This window comes from Tupaia chinensis, unplaced genomic scaffold (assembly GCF_000334495.1).
Source record: "Tupaia chinensis unplaced genomic scaffold, TupChi_1.0 Scaffold000180_1, whole genome shotgun sequence".
Classification (NCBI taxonomy): Eukaryota; Metazoa; Chordata; class Mammalia; order Scandentia; family Tupaiidae; genus Tupaia; species Tupaia belangeri.
Window position 1 is genome coordinate 2,166,598 of NW_006159655.1, and position 19,631 is coordinate 2,186,228.

Consider the following 19,631-nt stretch of genomic DNA (forward strand, 5'->3'; position numbering starts at 1 on the left):
TCCTTTGGGCAGTCCCTTGTTGCAGGCCATTGTCTCTGGAAGGCACATCCTCCTGCTTCCAGACTTCCTTTCTAGTAGTTAACCTTATCTGACCTACTCTGTATGAAGTGTCTTCATATAGTTCACAAAACTGTGTATTATCAAAAAACTATGTATAGATTTCAAAATTGTTTTGCACCAAAATAAACTCGTACTTGAATTCCAAGTCCTATTGCATTTCACTCGTTTACCTTGCCTTTTTCTGTCTACTCCGCTAGAACGCAAACTTCATGAGGGCAGGGGTTACTGTGCTTTGTTCACTGCGGTCTCATCAGTGCCTGGAGCAGTGCTGGTATATGGCAAGTAATAAGCACTTGCTGAATTCATGAGCGAACAAGGCTGTCACATACAGCTACACAGTTTCATTTTTAACTATGCTCAGCCCACCCTTTCTTCTTCATCAGGGAGGGCATGGCCAGCCAGGACCCAGGCTGTCTGCTTGCCCTCACATTTCCTAGTTAGGATGCGCATCCTCCTTTAATCCTTCCCTAACATTGACAGCATGGACGGTGACAGCTCAGGGGTCAGTGATGAGACACGAAGCTTGTCAGCTGGGACATCACATAAATAAGAGACTCAGTGTAGTTGACAACACGCATTACTGTGATACATGCTCAAAACCCATCTCAATTATAGGCATCGATTCATTTTTCCCGACTTCAGAACTCTCGGTGTCAAAAGCTTGCTCCTAACACCTTATTGAACATGACTATGGCAATGCGAAGTGATGACTGTGGAGAGGTACATGCATAACAAGCCAGGGTGTTCTCCATTTGGCACTTACATGATGCTGAATGTGGAATGAGTCTTTACATATAAAGAGAGCTTCTCATATTTGGGGTTTTGTGTGGGGCAGGAAAGGCTGGCATAAATCAGTGGAGGTGGGTTATCCTCATGGGATCACATGTGGGCACAGAGAAATGGCTTGGCGGCTACCTTCTAGAGAGCAGACTGTGGAAGTTGGCAGGGGCCTCGGCCTAATTTTAAGGTGGTTGTAAGTTACTGTCCGAGGTCTTCAGCAGCAGAGGAAGCTCTGCCAATCCTTAGCACACAGGATCTGGTTAATTTAATAACACATGGTAGAGAAAAAGGCGGGTTGCTAGTTCCCTCTCCCACCAGGCCTGACTTCTGCAACGCTGCCGCCTCCTTGTCGCCCACTGTGAGGTCCTGTGCATTCACTCCAATGCAACAGAATTAACATCTTGAGGAAGATAGACTATATTCGAGAATGTAGAGTGATTCAGTAAAAGCTTACTTATTGTTCAGGGAGAAAGTAACTTCAGCCAGTTTCCCTTGTGAGTGGCCCATGTATTTCCAAACTGGCATAACCCTGACACTCTGTGGACGTACATAACACATTCAGGCCAGGATAAGGAAGATTATGAGCCACTAATCAAGTGCTTGAAGTGACAGGGGAGTTGGATGTCATGAAAAGCCAGGACAAAGGCCTCAAATCTTTTGAACCAGGTATGAGGATTTTCTTGTTGGAGTCAAGTGAGACATTCATGAAAAGCAAAAACAAAAACAAAAACCAAACATATTTTTTCATTTTCTTCATTAAGGTTGTATGGTGTGAATACTAATTACTCAAATGAAATGTTCTTGTACCTACCAACCAAAACCTATAACAAAATGTATTATCCTTTCATTGCATCATCTCATTAGACGTCTGGCAATGTGGAGAGGTGGTCCGAGTGGAATGAGCAGAGAGCTACAGGATTTGCTTTTCTTATGGTAAAAGGGCTAAGGAGAGGAAGGAGCTGAAAGAATCAACCCCTCCCACTGGGTTAACGCTAAGTAGCAGACAGGTTTCCCTAGCAACCTCAGCCAGATATCACTGACGCTGACAACTGACATCACTTCAATGTGTCTGTCTGGAGTTCTAACGAAGACAGACAGTAATTAATTTGTAAGTAAGACAGCAAAGCACTTGCACTTACAGCTCTAGACCCAAAGTTATCTTAGGAAATCTTCAATTGTGAAGATTTGGAGGAAACAACTATTTTTTTCTCTTTTAAAAATTGTGTCCGTTAGCTTTTATTTATTTATTTATTTATTTATTTATTTATTTATTTATTTTTTAATTTATTTATTTTTTAAATTGGCATTTGGTATTTGGAAAACATCCTGCTTGTGCAGTTATAAGTCCTGGGTTATACCTCAGTTCCGCTTATGATCTGTCATCATGGAGACAGATTCTCCTGCACAGAAGGGGTCTGTTTACCAATCAAACAAGATGGAAGTGACAAACTTTTATACCTGTAAAGCTACATAAAATAAAATGCCTTCATTACCACTGCATGTAAAGAGGGTTTCTAATAATCACAATAGTCCATTGGTAGGATTCAGGTAGTGTGTGCTCTTAAGAAGCCCAGAACAGAGAAGACACGCACTGAGTGACAGCCCATTAAAGAGATCCTGGGAGTAAGCAGAAACGTGTAGCCTGAGCTCGATCCATGAATATGTTATAGAGCTGTCAGTCAGCCACAAAGCTAAGAGTTGAAGTAGTGTGTCATGGGAACTGTTGGATACTCAGCGTGCTAATAAAGCAACTTCCAGTAGTAGGGTAGCTGTTGATAAAAATGACCAGAATTCCTATTTTAATCATGTAAATATACATTTCCCAATAGTTTTCTTCATCCTGTGGTGCATCAGAACTCTTTCTTAAACTATTATACTCACACACAGAAAACAAATGTCAGGTGCTATGGAGTGAATTATTTCTCTCTCATCCCCAAATTATTATGACAAAACCCTAATGCCCAATGTGATGGTATTGGGAAATGGGGCACTTGGGAGGTAACTGGGGTTAGATGAGGTCTTAAGGATGAGCTCTTCATGATGTGATTAGTTCTTTTGCAAGAAGAGACACCAGAACACGTGCATGCTCACGCTCTCTCCCTCCTTCTCTACCATATGATGGTCCTATGAGTAGACAACCATCTGCAAGCCCGGAGGAGAGCACTCACCAGAATCTGACCATATTGGCACTCTGATCTCAGACTTCCTGCCTTTGCAACCATGAGAAAGTAAACTTCTGTTGGTTAAGTCACCCAGTTTATGGTATTTTGTTATGGCATCCCAAGTGGACTAGTAGGTGTAGATCCAAGAATGAAAAATATGAACAGTAAGAGAAGAAAGAAAGCCTTCTAGCATGAAAACAGATGATGCTTAACGTTTTTACTGGAGCAATCAGGTAGGTAGGTCACCCCACTTACTATTAGAGGGGCATGTTTCACCCAAATTGGTCAAATGAGACAAGGATTCAGTGTGTCACTATGTACTAAGAAAGTGGATCTCATACACTGTAAATCCCACTTTCCCAGTCACTGAGTTCCTGCAAACAGAAGGAAAGATACTAGTTTAGAACAGTAAGTAAAACACTTAGCTTCACCAAACCATAGATCATCTGTAGTAACTGGCTGGTGAAGCATTTCTGACAGAAGAGTTCACCTCTGTCAGTGCGAGATGATAAAGGACACAGACTCCGTAGCAGCCATATTGATCCACAGTCAGAGGGGGAAACTGGGGAGGGCCTGGTGGAAGCACACTGCTTCATGTGCAGCCAATGAGCCTTCCAGGTCCTCCAGGGAAGTACCTGCTTTCTGAGACTAAAGACCAAAGATGAACCTACAGGAATCAAAGGCCAAGGACAGCAACAAAGTAGAAGAAAAACAGTCCAGGACTGGTCCTCCGCAGGACTGTCAGAGAGGAAAGCAGGGTGACAGTTCCCTGAGAAAGAGCCTCCGAAGGGTTAGCGTAGGTTTGCCTGACTGGCTGGTTGAGTGATCTGCTCTGCAAATGTATCTGGTCCAAGCATTATTTTTTCCCCTGTAGGATTGTTTTGTTTACTTCAAAGTAAAATTTGTATCTTGCACATAGGAGACACTAAATATATGCTTACTGAATAAAGCACTCCAGGTTTGTGTTTATCATTTGTTAGCTTGTTTCATTCTTACAATATTTACTTAATGATAGCTGATTAAACATATTTTGACAATGAAAAAACAAACAAAACAAAACAATACACACTCAGAGAAATTAAGCAACTTGTGTAAGGTTGCCAAGTGGTAAAGTCCAGATTTGGACCCACTTTTGCCTTTATCCCACGATTTCAGGCTGCCTCTCCATCACCAACGCTGTGGCCTGATTATCACGGGTAGGCCCCAGAGACATAGGGGCTGCCATAGACATAGAGGAAAGAAGAGGAGGGTATAGAAATGGAATCAACCCAAATGTCCAAGAACAGATGAATGGATTGAAAAGTGTGATACATGTACACCATAGAATACTACTCAGCCATAAAAAATGAGATTTTGGCATCTGATACAAAATAGATAAATATGGAAGATTTAATGCTGAGCGAAGCAAACCAGACTGTGAAAGAGAGGCATTAAGTACTGAATGTCTACACTCCATGGCAGAAACGGAAAGACTGGAAGGTATAAAAGCATGGAGAGCAAATGTTGATACAAAAGACAGTGTAGGAAGAGGGTGGGCAGTGGGGGCAGGAAGGAGGAAATAAAGGACGGCAAAAAAGCCAAACATGTTTTTAAGAGAGAATTATTGATTTCTTTCCATTTGTTATTTATTTACTTATTTATTTTTAATTGACTAGAGACAGACAGAGAGAGAGAAAGGGAAAGTAAGAAAAGTAAGCCACTAGGTCCAGGACCCGAACCAAGGTCGACCATGTGTGAATCCAGTGCCTTTAACTACCATACCACTTGCCGACCCCAAAAAGCAAAACATTTAATGGATGCAAAAGTAGAAAATTATCTGTTGTTGATAATGTGTTTAGTAATATCTTTGGACTAATATGCAGCATATTCATGCTGGGAAAATTCATTTGTATGCTGTAAATATGCACAGTGATTAAATGTAAATTAAAATGATAAAAAATAAAAATAAAAATAAGCACAATATATTAAAAAATAAAGAAAAGCAGGGCAGCCAGACATGCTGTCCCTTCTGCTGTTGAGTTTCTTCATAGCATCCCATAGCATTTGTTCCTGAAATTATTCCCTAATAGTATTGATGGGACCTGCAGGTCCTAATAACAATAGTACTGTTTTCAGTATTTATTGTGTCAAGTAAACTGTAGCGCCTGTTGTTTTTTTTTTTTTAAATAAAGGAGACTGAAAATCATTGTAAATATATTTAAATTATCATTTAGATTTTATGTAATTACCTCCAAGGCACAGCAAGTGATCATGGAAGCAGGACGGAGGCTTGCCAAACAGTTTTCAACAATACTCAGCTCAGCTACTTAAAGTGTGGGCTGTTGCTAGGGGCAACAACTTAAATAAACTCTACGAAGGTGGGGGAAGGGAAAGTTGAGAAGCACAAGTATTTAATGGATTTACCTGATTTTGGGAAAACAAAACAAAACACCTAAAATTCATTCCCCAAGGGCCACTCCTTCTGTTAATACTAGAAATTTCCTCTACCTGCGATGATTGTTTTCTTTCAAGACAACCAAGGCAAGAGGAATGAGAATAAGTATCTTTCATTTTTTTTTGTAGAGGTTTTTGCCTTAGGGTACATACCCTCCTAGGGTTGTAGGGGTAGAGGGTAAACAGACACAGTGAGAAGGAAAGTGAGAAATTACCCCCTGGGGGGGTTCCTTCCTCCTCCATTCTCCTCCTGAGATCTTGGACTGGCTGGTGTGAGTTTTAAACCACTGGGTCTGGGACTCGAACCACAGTTGGCCACGTGGGACTCCAGTGATCTAACTACCATACCATCTGTTTGTCCCAAGGGGAGAAGTATTTTAACCTATCTTCTAAACAGCCCAGTCTCAAAATATTCAAAAAGAAAAAGAAACTGAAAATTTCTAGCTGTTGATCAAATACCATCATGACTATAAGTTAAAAAACAAAAACCAAACTGAGAAAAATCCGCTTATTTTTACAACAGCCCCCTGGATTATACTTGACTCCTGAATGGCATAGTTTTAGAATTTGGTACTGCAATCGGGGAATTGAAAAGGAAGGTTTTTATGGTCATGCTTTCCTATTTTGGTGGCTGACAAATTGTACTTGATATCATGCTTTCTGCTTTGTTCTCTTCAAATGATCAAGTGCTTTGAGATCTTAACTCTTCCTGTTTATTGAAATTACTCTTAAACTCTAGCTCATTCCTGTAGTTTTGCTCAAGGATCATAATCCTATGAACAACCTGATGTGTTGTGAATATCTCTTTCTTATAACTAGGACTTTTTGTCTCTCAGAGCTTGGCATAAAGGGTATGCCCCAGTCAAGATGGAAGTGGTCACATAAATTGTGGCACATGTATACAATGGAATACTTTGCAGTTGTTAAAAAGAATGTGGTTCATCTACACACATTTATTTTTTTCTTTTTTTGTAAAGAATTATTTATTTAATTTTATTTATTCATTCATTTATTTTAATTTGACCAGAAAGAGAGAGAGGAGAACGGAGAAAGCAAGTCACCAGGTTCAGGACTCGAACCATGGTTAGCCATATGGGAACATCCAGTGCCTTAACCACCATGCCACCTGCTGGTGTCTACACACATTTAAATAAATATGTTTAAGATAAAATTCTAAGTGAAATAAGCTATTTATAGGACACTTATATGTAAAGAAAGTTGAGATATGTTTATATATAATACATGGATAGAACATTTCTGAAAGGATATGTAGAGAAACTTAGGATTCTCATCTCTGTGTAGGGGTAAAAAGGGATTAGAGGGGCCAGCAGGTGGTGTGGTGGTCAAGATGCTGGACTCCCACATGGCTGACCATGGTTTGAGTTCCAGACCTGGCAGCTTGCTTTGTCACTTTCTCTCTCTCCCTCTCTTGTGAATAAAATGATGATAATAACAATAAATAAAATTAAATGAATAATTCTTTAAAAGAGGGATTGGAGAAGGGAGAAATACTTTTACATATTAAAATATTCTTTGGTGTTATTGAGATTTTTACGAGTATATTTTTATAATAATAAAAAAGGAAATTTTTCCCATTATTTTTAAACAGAAAAGAGACATATGCAGGTATGTTATTTATGGTAGTATAGGGCATCACCACAACAAATAAGATAAAATAATGACAGCAGTACTCTCAACAGGACTGGTGTGAGAAGTATTTCATGTTAGATAAATTCTCTTTACAAGCCAAATGATGTATAGCGATCGAATGTTTTAAAAATAACGAGAACAAAAAAATAAAAATATTAATAATCTGGAAAAAAAAGCTATTTGATGAGGCTGTGGATAGTAATGCCTTTGTCTTGACTGATATACAAACACTTTGCCTTTATTAGTTGATCTTGTTCAACTAATGGTAACTCTACTGGAAAAAGAAATGTTATACATTTTATTTTACATTGTTATACATTGTAATGATATATGTAATTAAATGTAATATAAAAGATATATGTATATATATTACATATAATGATATATGTAATTAAATGTAATATAAAAATATAATAAAAAAGATAAAATCATGACAGCAGCAACAGTAATAAGATGGATCTACTGCTGATTGGGCTTTGCTATCCTCACTTGTCTGTGTAACTTCGCACACCAGCCTTTCCTGGTATTATTCCAGTTTATACATCTGCCACATCCTCACTGGATTAGGGCACGTTCTCTTGGCTCTTTTACTTGATTTCATCCTCTGCCTCTGATTTGTCTGTATCACACCCAGAGGAAGTATGATAGACTGGGCTCTGGATTCAGATCTGACTGTGACATTTCTAGCTCTGTGAACTTTGGAGCTTTGGCAAGTCATTTAACCTCTTGTGCCCCAGTTTCCTCATTGTATCATCAGGATAATAATGATAATTCCTGTCTTATATCATGATTAGAGTTACTGTATGTCCCGTGCCAGGCATATAGGAGTGCTTCTAAGTGTCAGTCATTACTATTCTTTGAGATGATTATTACTTAATTGCCAGAGGGCATGTGTGCTCTCCAGAGAGAGACAGAGAGATAAAGAATGAGAGAAAGGGAGAAAACAATCCCTAATGGGGTGTGGTCGTGCCACAATTCCTTCTCCTCCATTTCTTCATCTTGTTGAGATTTTGGGCATGCACTCACATGCATATCTGACATTACTTTTCAAGTCACTGGGGCCAGGATTTGAACTGTGGCTGGTCATGTGGGATCTGGCTCTCTTAACCACTAGGCTATGTGACAGGGCCTGAGATGATCTTTTTCGAGTTAAAATTAGATGCATTCTAGCAACAAGGAAACAAAAAGAGAGGCAAAAAAGGAAACACACACACACACACACACACACACACACACACACACACGACATATAGCAAAAATCAACCTTACAGCCTCCCAATAAAACGAATGAGTATTGTGATATAAGAAAATATCCTTCCATAAATACACACACATATACCTTCATTTAAATGAGAAAACAAACTCTCTTATGATTGCTTTTTTTCACTGCATACCACACAGGATCTCTTTCAAAAATAAACTTATATCACATCATTTCCTGGCTCTGCCATTAACCAATTCCATCACGAATGAACTAAAACAAAACAAGCTCTCTGGACATTTAAAGGTCTTGCTCATAGCTCTTCACGAATGGTGTCTAGAGTCACTCTCAAGGGTCCAGCATTTGACATACCGGCATAGGCTATAATACACTTAACAAAACTGGGCTGCCCTAAGCCCCTGGTAACACGATTGTTTACCTTTATACCAAGAAGGCTGAGAAAACACCGAAGTTGGCATGTGCCGTGTGCCCAAGCAGACTTCAAGGAATCCATGCTGTGAGACCTAAAGTTCTTATAAAGTTGTCTAAAAGGAAAATGACATGTTAGCAGGGCCTGTGGTGGTTCTCTGTGCGCTAAATATGTCCGTGACAGGATCAAGCAAGCTTTCCTTACTGAGGAGCAGAAAATTGTTGTGAGTCTTGAAGGTACAAGCACAGAGTCAGAAAGCTAAATTTAAAAATGAAGCTTTTTTTGAGTTTTAACAAATATCAAAAGCCTTGTTCTATTTTAAAAAATAAGATCTTGTTTATAAAAGTTCTCACTGACTATCTAAACATGGATCCCCACTTTAAAATACCCCTTCCTATGCATTAGCACGGTTTCTTTATCTTCGGAGACATTCACACCTGCCCAATCTGTTGTCTCTGAGTGATTATTCAAACTCCAGGGTGAAGTCCTCTTTTATGAAGCTATTCCTTGTTATGTTCATCTCATATTAATTTCTTTATTTCATATTAATTTTTGAATAATTATGGCACTTTCAATCTGAGGTAACATACTAATGTAATTTTGAAACTTACATATAATTACACAAAATTGTTTTGCTTGCTTTTGGTGGTACTTAGTCATATATACTGGGTCTTTGATAAGTTCATGAAAATGCCTATTATGGTAGAAATATGAATGAATTAAAATTTTTTTTGGCACCCAAATAAACTTGTACTTTAATCCCATTTTCCCCTAACTTTTTAAAGTTCTCTTGTACATGCAGTTGAAACAGAAACTTAGCATTTCTCTTGTCTCCTGCAGGGGATATAATAGCTAAGAACTTTGATTTCTCATGAGGAAAATCTTGGCTGAGAGTGAGAAGTTCTGGATCCTAAAACTTGCTGACTAGTTAAGCAAGGCATTATTTTCCTGGACCTCCATCTCCTCATTTGTAATATAACAGGGTTGGAATCATCTAAGATTCCTTCCAGTTTTGCTTCTAAGATTCTCCTTTCATCCTTTCTCTGAAGAAAGTCTTCATGAAGATATTGATGCATGGCTTATTGCTAAATGTTTAAAAATGGACTCTGGTAGGAAAATGCTCTGACTTACAGTGTATGTTGGTTTTAATGGCATAAATACTTCCATCATAGCTAATAATTAAGCTACCAGGGTGACAACACTTAATGTGGAGGGACAAGGTGGTGGCTCAGAGGTGATGTAACTGCACCCACATGGGAAAGGTCCAGAGTTCATATTCCATGACCCTCCTGAGCACACTGGGCTTTGCATACAGGGCACTTGCTCATAATCTGGGCTGGCTGAGAATGGGGCTGGATTTCAATGTAAGAATCCTGTTGGGGAATCTCTCTCTTTCCCAGAAATAAAATAATTTTATTTTAAAATAAAATAATAAAATAATTTTAAAATAAAATAAACCTATAAAAAATAAATGTGAAGTTGGGAAGATGTGTGCACTATTGTCTCTTATCAGCCAGTTGGATCCAGCCCAACATTGCAGGGTAATTCCTCTCAATGAAGAAATGTAGTCTAAGGCTTGATGAACACAGCCAGCTATTAATATTTCCATCTCTAGTTTCTCTCCCTCTGAGACTTTGATATGACCTTTCTTCACTGAGTGAGGAAGGCTACAATAAGGTCAAGTGGTCCTAGCATAGCTTTCTAATCCCAGGCTCTGAAGATCAGTCCAAGTGTCTCAGGTGCCCATACCCCCAGCATACCCCCAGTAAACTGTCCACCTCTCTTGAATTCTGGCACAGAGACAATGGCAAATGACAATGGTGATAATTTCATGCAATTGGTGACATGAATCTATGCTGAGAGCTCTAGCTCATCTCTTTCTGGAAAAGAGAAGTGGTCAAAAGAACTGAAAGATCATGAGCTGTTAGAACAATATCCAGATGGTAAAGACAGTCCCCAGTCTGTTCAGGGGAAAGCCCCCACTATCCCATGAGTCCATGGAAGGGGACAGTTGGAGTAGAAAGCTGAGAACTGGAGATCGAGTCCCAGGACTGAGACTGTGCTCTATCTCATGAGGCTCAAAACCGTAAGAAATCCTTGTTCTATTTATAAGGTGTTGGTTAAAATCAAGTCTAAGTTTCTTCTTAGACTGTTGGGAGGATGAACTGGGATGTACCAAAAATATTGGGTAAACTTTTATTTATAATGATTTATCTTAAAAAAATAAGCTTAAAAATATTCCAATATTGCCATGAGGACAGATGATCAAATATATTTCTGCCTCATTTGTTTCTGTAGGTTCATAAATAAGTTTTAAAGAGTGATGAGTAGTTGTGATCACTGAGGAGGACCCTTCCCCAGTTCTACAAGAGCTAGTTAATGCTCATCTTTTATAGCCACCCCCTCCTTCTGACAGAACTAGAAAGAACTGGGATTCCCCAGATGAACTGAAAGAACCATGCTAATGTTCAAAGTGGATGATAATACGAGGGAGGCGGTGTAGATATTTTTAACATGCTAATGTGTACCTGCCAGATCATTTGCTCCCAACCTCCAGGTGGGTTGGCAATGCTAAGTGGAATTAAGAAGGAACAGAGAGCTTTTCAGAGAGCTACAGATTCTGAAGCAGAGGAAAAGCAAAGAATCTGAGGGCACAGATGCAGCTAAACAGTGCCAGGCAGATGTTAGATGACAATTCACCTCAACACCGGCAGGTAAAGCTACTCCTGGTAAGCTACTGTTCAAGGCACCTTGGGCACCGAGGGACTGCGTAAGGGTATACTTAGCATTTGTTCAGCCTCTTCTTGGGCTGAGACCCTGTGCCAAGTGCTTCACACGTGTTGTTTCAGATATCATTTGAACCCACTGCCACTGAGGGGACAAAGAAAACAGAAAAGCATATAAGAATGATATAAACTTTTTGAGAAATGTTTCAATACAATGTTTCTGAAATTTGTAGAAGGAAGAAATAACAATCAACAAGAGGAGGTTAAATTTGTGAGGAAGATTTACAATAATGGAGACTTCTAGTTTTCTCCCCCATTAGACTGTAAGTTCTATTATACTAGGAATCTTGACTATGAATATATTCCACTGCTGAGCAGATAGTAAGTGACAAAAACAAAAAAACAAAACAGAAAAAACCTAACACGTATGAGCACTTACCCATATTCAAGGCACTGTGCAAAGTGTTTCACATATGTTACATTCTTTTTTTTTTTTTTTTTTTGAGAGGTTTATGCTATAGGGAGCATGCGCTTGCCAGAAAGCAAGACAGAGACAGAGAGACAGAAAGCGAGAATTCACCCCCCAGGGGGGATGGCCATGCTGCAATCCCTTCTCCTCCATTCTCCTCCTGGGATCTTGGGCACACACGCACATGTGCCTGGCATGAGTTTTAAGCCACTGGGTCTGGGACTTGAACTGGGTCGACTACATGGGAGTCCACCAACATAGCCATTACGCCAACTGCTGGTCCCCACATATGTTACATTCTTGAGTTTTTGCAGTAACTCTTGGGATAGGAAATATTATCTTCCCCATGTGACTGATGAGGAACTTGAGGCACAGAATGGCTGAATGATTTTGCCTTCATACTACATCTAGAAATAACAGAGCAATGGTAATCTGGTTAGAGCCTGTGCACTTGAGCAACATGTTACAGTAATTCTCGTTGCATGAACAAATGAGTAGGAGACAGCATTCCAGAGGCATAGGGTGGGGAATAACCTAAACCAAGGCCTTGAGGTATCATGACCACTGTTCATCAAATACAGCATGGTCTCCAGTTTCCGGGCATATGGTAGTGGTCAAGTAGATCGATTCAGTAATGAAACGTGAGCAAACGTGATAGAATGGAAGTAGTGCTCAGTTCACCCCACCTCCTTTCTCTGATTCAGTGATCATGGAGGCACCTGTTGAAATGGAGCCTCTGTCACTCTTGGTGTCTGACTCCAACTTGCAGAACCTCCTGTCAACCCATGATGAACACATACTGTGAGCTAGAAATAAACTTCTGAGATTCAAGGATTATTGACAGAGCATAACCTAGCCTGTCCTACCTAGGACAGAAATGGGTACTGGAAATGGGCTGTTTATGTCATAAGAACAACCAGATCCCCCAAATAGGTAGCTATGGCTTCAGATTTGTTAGCAGGCAGTAAGGTAACTGTTACCCAAGGTTGGAAGTATGTTGATCCATGTTATACAGTGGTGAATCACTTAGTAAATTCTGTCTACAACCACTCAGAAGGTGGGTGATGTAACAAATGAACTTGTAATCCTAGAGGAAGTAATTACAAAACACAATGTTAACAGCATATGTTGGTTGCTGTGGGCAACCTTTGAAAAGATATTACACCATTGGAAATAAATTCAGAAAAAACTGGTTGGATTGCAAGTAGATATGAAAGTGAATAAAGCCTAGACATACACAGACTTGCAGGGTTTGGAAAAAGCAACTGATTTCAACCCAACTTCCAGAAGGCAAACTTGAGAAGGTCTTTGAGCAATGAAGATGTGATGAAAACAACCTTTTGTGGCAAAGTTCAAATCAAAGATATGGCTACTTCTGTTCAAACCTCTGAATGGATTCCAATTCTTAAGAATGAAGATATAATTAAGTAAATCCTTTTGATTAGACAAAATGATTCAAACGAAAGCAGCTCATAAGTTGAGTTCTTGTATTTAGCCCGATAATTTGAGAATGTGTGAGATAAAGAGAGAAATGAGAGTTACAAAGTAAATAAATTGAGAAAAAATTATAATTGTGCCCAGAAAGGTTCTGTGAGTCCTAGTTTGTACAAGGAATTCACTGGGATCAATAAATGAAAAGCTGACTGTAATTTTGAGAGAAGCATTTGCCAAAAGAACCACAAGCCTGGATAAAAAGACACAATAATGGGAGGAGTCCTAAATGTCTCCTGGACTCTTAAAGGAACACAGGTTCCTGTTCCCTGATGTGCAATGGAAATGGAAGACTCTCCCAGAGAGAGAGCTAGGAGACAAGAAGAACAATGAGTAAGGAAGGTGCTTCCAGAGAGACGCCTAAACAAGAAACATACCCAGGGCCAACCCTGTAGGGCAGCAGTTAAGCAGATAAGTTACAACAGAGGTAGCTGGATCCCATATGGTGGCTGCAGTTAGAATCCTGGTTGCAGTAACACCTGCATGCCGGAGATCCTGATGGGATGGAGAAAGGGAAGAAAAAGGACTACATCATGACTGGGCTCTGTTGTAGAGGGTACTTCCTCTCCTGGGTGTGTACTCACTGGCACCAAAAAAGAAAAAGACAGGAAACAGTTCTTCCTCCAGATAGACAGCCTGAAACTTTTGTTTTCTTTCTTTCTTTCTTTCTTTCTTTCTTTCTTTCTTTCTTTCTTTCTTTCTTTCTTTCTTTCTTTCTTTCTTTCTTTCTTTCTCTTTTCAAGCCTGCAACGTTTTATCCAATGTGATTACAGAATTGTTCTGGACCAATGACTACTATTATCTTCCATCTTCTTTCTGAATTAGAATATTTATTGTGGATTTTTTGTCCTTGTTTACCATTATGTATTGGCTATGTAGAAGGTAGATGCTTTGTCTTTTTAGTTTTTCATGCCTCAGTGGGTCAGAAATAGGTACACTGTGTATGATTTCCTGCTATACAGACTATAGTACATCATGCCCAGATCATTAACTTTGAGGGTGACATTGTGCCGGCATAGGGCTTTTGGGTTTTCTCCATTCAATGGCTGTGGTGGGCATGAATACAATTTGCTTGCAGGAGAGACACAGTGAGCAAAATATTTAATGTTCAGAAGGATAAACTGGGTAGTTTCAGTGCTGCTTGCCAAATATTGATTTGTGTGTCTGTTTTGGGGACATGGTAAGACTGCCATCCCCGCCCTCTCTGAAGTTAGATATTGCCACGTCACTAGCTTTTGCCAATGAAATGGGAAAGAGGTAACCTGCTGTCTACTTGCCAAGCACAAGCTTTAAGGTCCAGTGCTCAATTCGCCTGTGCTCCTTCCCTGTCTTGGCGACTTGGGCGTTTGTTGATATAGAGTAACTACAACCTGGTCCCTGACTAATTATGGTGAATAGAGTTCCCAAATGACCCAGGACAGTGGTCATGTAGCATGAGCAAGAACTAAATTTTTTGTTGCTGAAGCCTCTACGGCCCTCCCTTCCTTCCTTCCTTCCTTCCTTCCTTCCTTTCTAGTCTCATCATAATCTGGCCTATCCTGACTAGTACAGGCCTGAAGCCAGTCAAAGAGATCCTCAGAACAATTAGTAGCTTAATTTGATTGAAGCATAGAATACTCGCAAGGGAACAGTGGAAAAGAAGACCACCAAGGAGAATAAAGTCTTACTGAGAAATTTTTAAACACTACATTGAGGACTTTGTGCATAGGCAAATGGAATTCAGAGATGATTTTTCATTAGCATAGTAGAAAGTCTATAGAAGGAGTTAGAACAGAGAGGGGCTGGTGGCAGCGAGACTAATTGGTCCATGTGATCCTTCATGTGAGAAACAGTGAAGCCTTAAACTCAAAGAGGTGAGAAGTAGGGCCAGCAGGTGGCGTGGTGGTTAAGGCAGCTGGACTCCCATGTGGCTGACCATGGTTTGAGTCCTGGAACTGGCAGCTTGCTTTCTCACTTTCCATCTCTCTTATCTCTCTCTAGTCAACTTCAAATAAAATAAAATAAAATAATGACAATAAATACAATACAATAAAATAATTCTTTAAAAATGTGAGAAGTAAGCTGTACAGTTTTAAAACTATATTTAGATCTTTGCCAGATACTTCCTGTTTTCCATAATATGGCTCCCAATGTCCTTTTCAATTGTGACTCCCTTTTTTCCAAGATTTTCATTCTTGCTAAATAGCTGGATAGGAGCTAGACAGTAATGCAGTAACAACAAAATGTTCTGTGATACTGGGCCCACATAAGAAAGTCCCAGGTTTATATCCTGTGGCTTCCCTGTACATGTCAGTGCACATGTGCCTGTGATCCAGGCTGGCTGAGGCTAGAGGTAGATCATAGCATGAAGATCCCGTTGTGGGTGCCTGTCTCTATCTCACCCTCTTGGAAAACAATAAATAAGTAGACTTTTAAAAAAGACTATTTAGAAAAATGTAAAATTCTGTTGATAGAAAAGGAATAGTTAGGGGACCAGCAGTTGGCATAATGGCTATGTTGCCGGACTACCATGTAGTCAATCACAGTTCGAGTGACGGATCCGGTGGCTTAAACTCACGCCAGGCACGTATGCATGCCCAAGATGCCAAGAGGAGAATGGAGGAGAAGTGATTGAGGCATGGCCATCCTCCCTGAGGGGTGATTTCTCACTTTCCGTCTCTGTCTTTCTGGCGAGCGCACGTGCCCTATAGCAAAAAACCTATCCCCCAAAAAAGGAATAGTCAGGAAAAGAAGGGATATATTTAGGGAGTACTGAATTATTTGGGTGCCTTGAAATGTCATTATACTGCATGTTTAGCTTAAAAATACAGGATCAACATACATGACAAGAATATGGTGCTGATCTTATGATGAAGCCTTAGATTCTCCAAGCTTAAAAAAAAAAAAAAACTTATATATTTTGTCTGTCTCACTCAAGCCTGACACAGTCAGAGAGGGTCAGCCCATGGTGTGATAGTTAAAGTAGCTGGATTCCACATGGTTAATCATGCAGTTCAATTCCCAGATGTGGTAGCTTGAAAAACATGCCAGGGCCATGGGGATGCATACCCAAAATCCTGAATGGGGAGAGATATGAAGAGATTGTGGGGTGCTTTCTCACTTTATCTTTCTGTCTCTGGCACAAAGAATTAAAAAAAAAGCTCTCAGAGAAATATTATTCAGATTGTTTTAAAGATGTCTAAGAAGTTTCTCTTAAGATATCCAAATTAATTTATCCAATAATGTGTACCTTTGTGGTCAGAAGTCCTTCCTGTAGCTAACTCAATTCCTTGGCTACAGTTCTGATCTTATCTTCTCCTGACACTAACATGGGTTGTTGATGGTTTTGCTCTTCTATATTCATCCTCAGTAAAGGTACGTTTGTTTAGGACTTTTACTTAGCCTGCTTCCTAGAAGGATTAGGGCACGATTTCTAATATGAATGCCTGACCTTCTTCCCAAAGAAGCTTTTCTCATTTCTGCATAATGTCTTGCCAGATGAGTGCGTATGAGAATTTCTTCAATAATACAAAATGAAAACAAAACTAATAAACTATGGTGACAAAAAGTGACCTGGCATAAAATTAAATACACCAACACGCGCGTGCACATACACACACACCTCTCCTTCCCCATATCAGGTAAAGTGAGTCATTTTTTGAATCAGAAGAAAATTCTGTACAAACTATCAACTTCACTATTTTCAGCTTCTAAATGTTAAGTTTCTTTCCTCTCTGTGGTACCTGCTTTTTTTAATAAAATAATTTTTTATTTAATTTTATTCATCATCATCATTATTTTTTTAAAATTTGATACAGGACTCATGAGAAAAAGAAAAAGAGAGAGACTGGAAGTGAGAAAGCAAGCCACCTGGTCTAGGACCTGAACTGTGGTTGGCCATGTGAGAATCCAGTGCCTCAACTACCATGCTACCTGCTGGCCCTGGTACCTGCTTTTATGAATCTTAGACTTTCACATGTATATAGATATAGATATAGATATGGATATGGATATAGATATGGATATGGATATAGATATGGATATGGATATAGATATGGATATGGATATAGATATGGATATGGATATAGATATGGATATGGATATAGATATGGATATGGATATAGATATGGATATGGATATAGATATGGATATGGATATAGATATGGATATGGATATAGATATGGATATGGATATAGATATGGATATGGATATAGATATGGATATGGATATAGATATGGATATGGATATAGATATGGATATGGATATAGATATGGATATGGATATAGATATGGATATGGATATAGATATGGATATGGATATAGATATGGATATGGATATAGATATGGATATGGATATAGATATGGATATGGATATAGATATGGATATGGATATAGATATGGATATGGATATAGATATGGATATGGATATAGATATGGATATGGATATAGATATGGATATGGATATAGATATGGATATAGATAGAGATATAGATGATATGCAGTTGTCCCTTGGTTTTCAAGGGGGTTTGGGTCCAGGATCCATGAATGCTCAAATGTTTCGCATAAAGTAGCTTAGTATTTGCATATAACATATGCACATCCTCCTGAGTACTCTACATCATCTGTAGATTACTTATGATAGCAAATACAATGTTAATCATATGTAAATAGTTGTATTATTTAGGGAATAACGGGGAGAAAAAAATCTGTTCATGTTCACTATAGACACAACAACTGCAGGCCTCACTACATAGGACAAGTCAGCAACCACGAAACATTTCTGATCCACGACTGGCTGAATTTGTGGATGTAGAAGTCACACAAATGGAGGGCCAACTCCGCGTGTGTGTGTGTGTGTGTGTGTATTCACTCACATGACTCTGGAAAACCAGATTTTAGTATAGCATTTAATAAATTTATTGAAAGCAAGATATAAATGACTCACACTGTACTTAAATATTAAAGGTTCTGAATAAATGTTGCATGAATAAATGAGTGAGAGAGTGATTACATGAATATAATTTCTGATTGTAATTAGGGTGTTCTTTTTACCCGTTGTCTGCACTTTAACAGGAAACATAAATAGTAAATTGAAGGGACGGCAGCCAGCAGATCGTCAAGACAAAGGAATTCTAAGGCTCTTTGTAAACAGAAGTCCTCCTGGCAGGGCAGAGGGCCGCATGTTGACCGATACTACATCAGGGGAGTGGGGAATCTTTGTTTCTAGAACCCTCATCTGGAGGGTTTCCCGCTCACATGCCTCCACTGTTCCACAGTTTTGTTTACACAACCCTGCGTAGCCAGCTGTTAAGGGTGCAATCCTGCTCTGGGTCATATGGGTAAGGCTCAGTTCGTTCACTATAAACCACAGAACGGATGCAGGTCTAGGACTGGTTACCATGCTAGTCCCCACCAAGCTGAACCCTAGCTCCTAAGCAGCCACATCATGCATGTCTTGTCAGCCAACCCTGCCTGTGGCTCTGAGTAATTAGTCATTTGGTCCTTACTTCCTTCATCCCAGGCCAAACCTGAGCCCAGACATTTACAGCATCCTTGTCAGTTCCAGCTGCATATCTACTGCTTATGCTACTGGTCAGAGTTCACTTCACTGCAGTCTTGACACCCCTCACATGCATCCTTCATTTTCACCATCTGCTTTGAATGTCTTTTTCCTGGGTACCCCTTCTCAGTTGTCCACATCCAGTTGATCTTCATTTTCCCTCCATTTTTAAACCTCTTTTAAGTAGTTTGCCACTGCAGTCTTCTTTTTTGCTTTCGCAACATTTATTTCTATATTTATTTATTTATTTCTTGTGACTTTTGGGCCACCAGGTCCAGGACTTGAACCATAGTTAGTCATGTGGGAGTCTAGTGTCTCAATGACCATGCCACCTGCCAACTCCCCTCACTGCATTCTTAGTAAGTTCAACATTTCACCAATCTTTTCTATCTTTTTGCTTTCAACACCTGAGCTCAAATCTTAGATCTGATGTTTTGCTGATAGGTAACTTTGAACAAATTATTTAGTTTCTCTGAGATGCAGATTCCTCATTTGTAAAATGGGCAAAATCATATGCATACGGAAAGCTCTTAGCATGCAGTCAGGCACTTAGAACCTTGTTAAACTTAATTATTTCTCCTACTTTTAAACTCTCCATTCCTTTTCTCTAAAAAGTCTCAGGATACCTCTTTCTTTCTTTCTTTCTTTCTTTCTTTCTTTCTTTCTTTCTTTCTTTCTTTCTTTCTTTCTT

The 19,631-nt window shown here is 39.4% G+C and overlaps 1 protein-coding gene and 1 pseudogene across 1 annotated transcript in view; one reads left to right on the plus strand and one right to left on the minus strand.

Annotated features, from left to right (window-relative positions):
- DLGAP1 (DLG associated protein 1) overlaps nt 1-19,631 on the minus strand; it is an 891,374-nt gene that overhangs the window by 275,444 nt on the left and 596,299 nt on the right.
- LOC106734672 (60S ribosomal protein L34-like) lies at nt 3,664-18,462 on the plus strand (annotated as a pseudogene).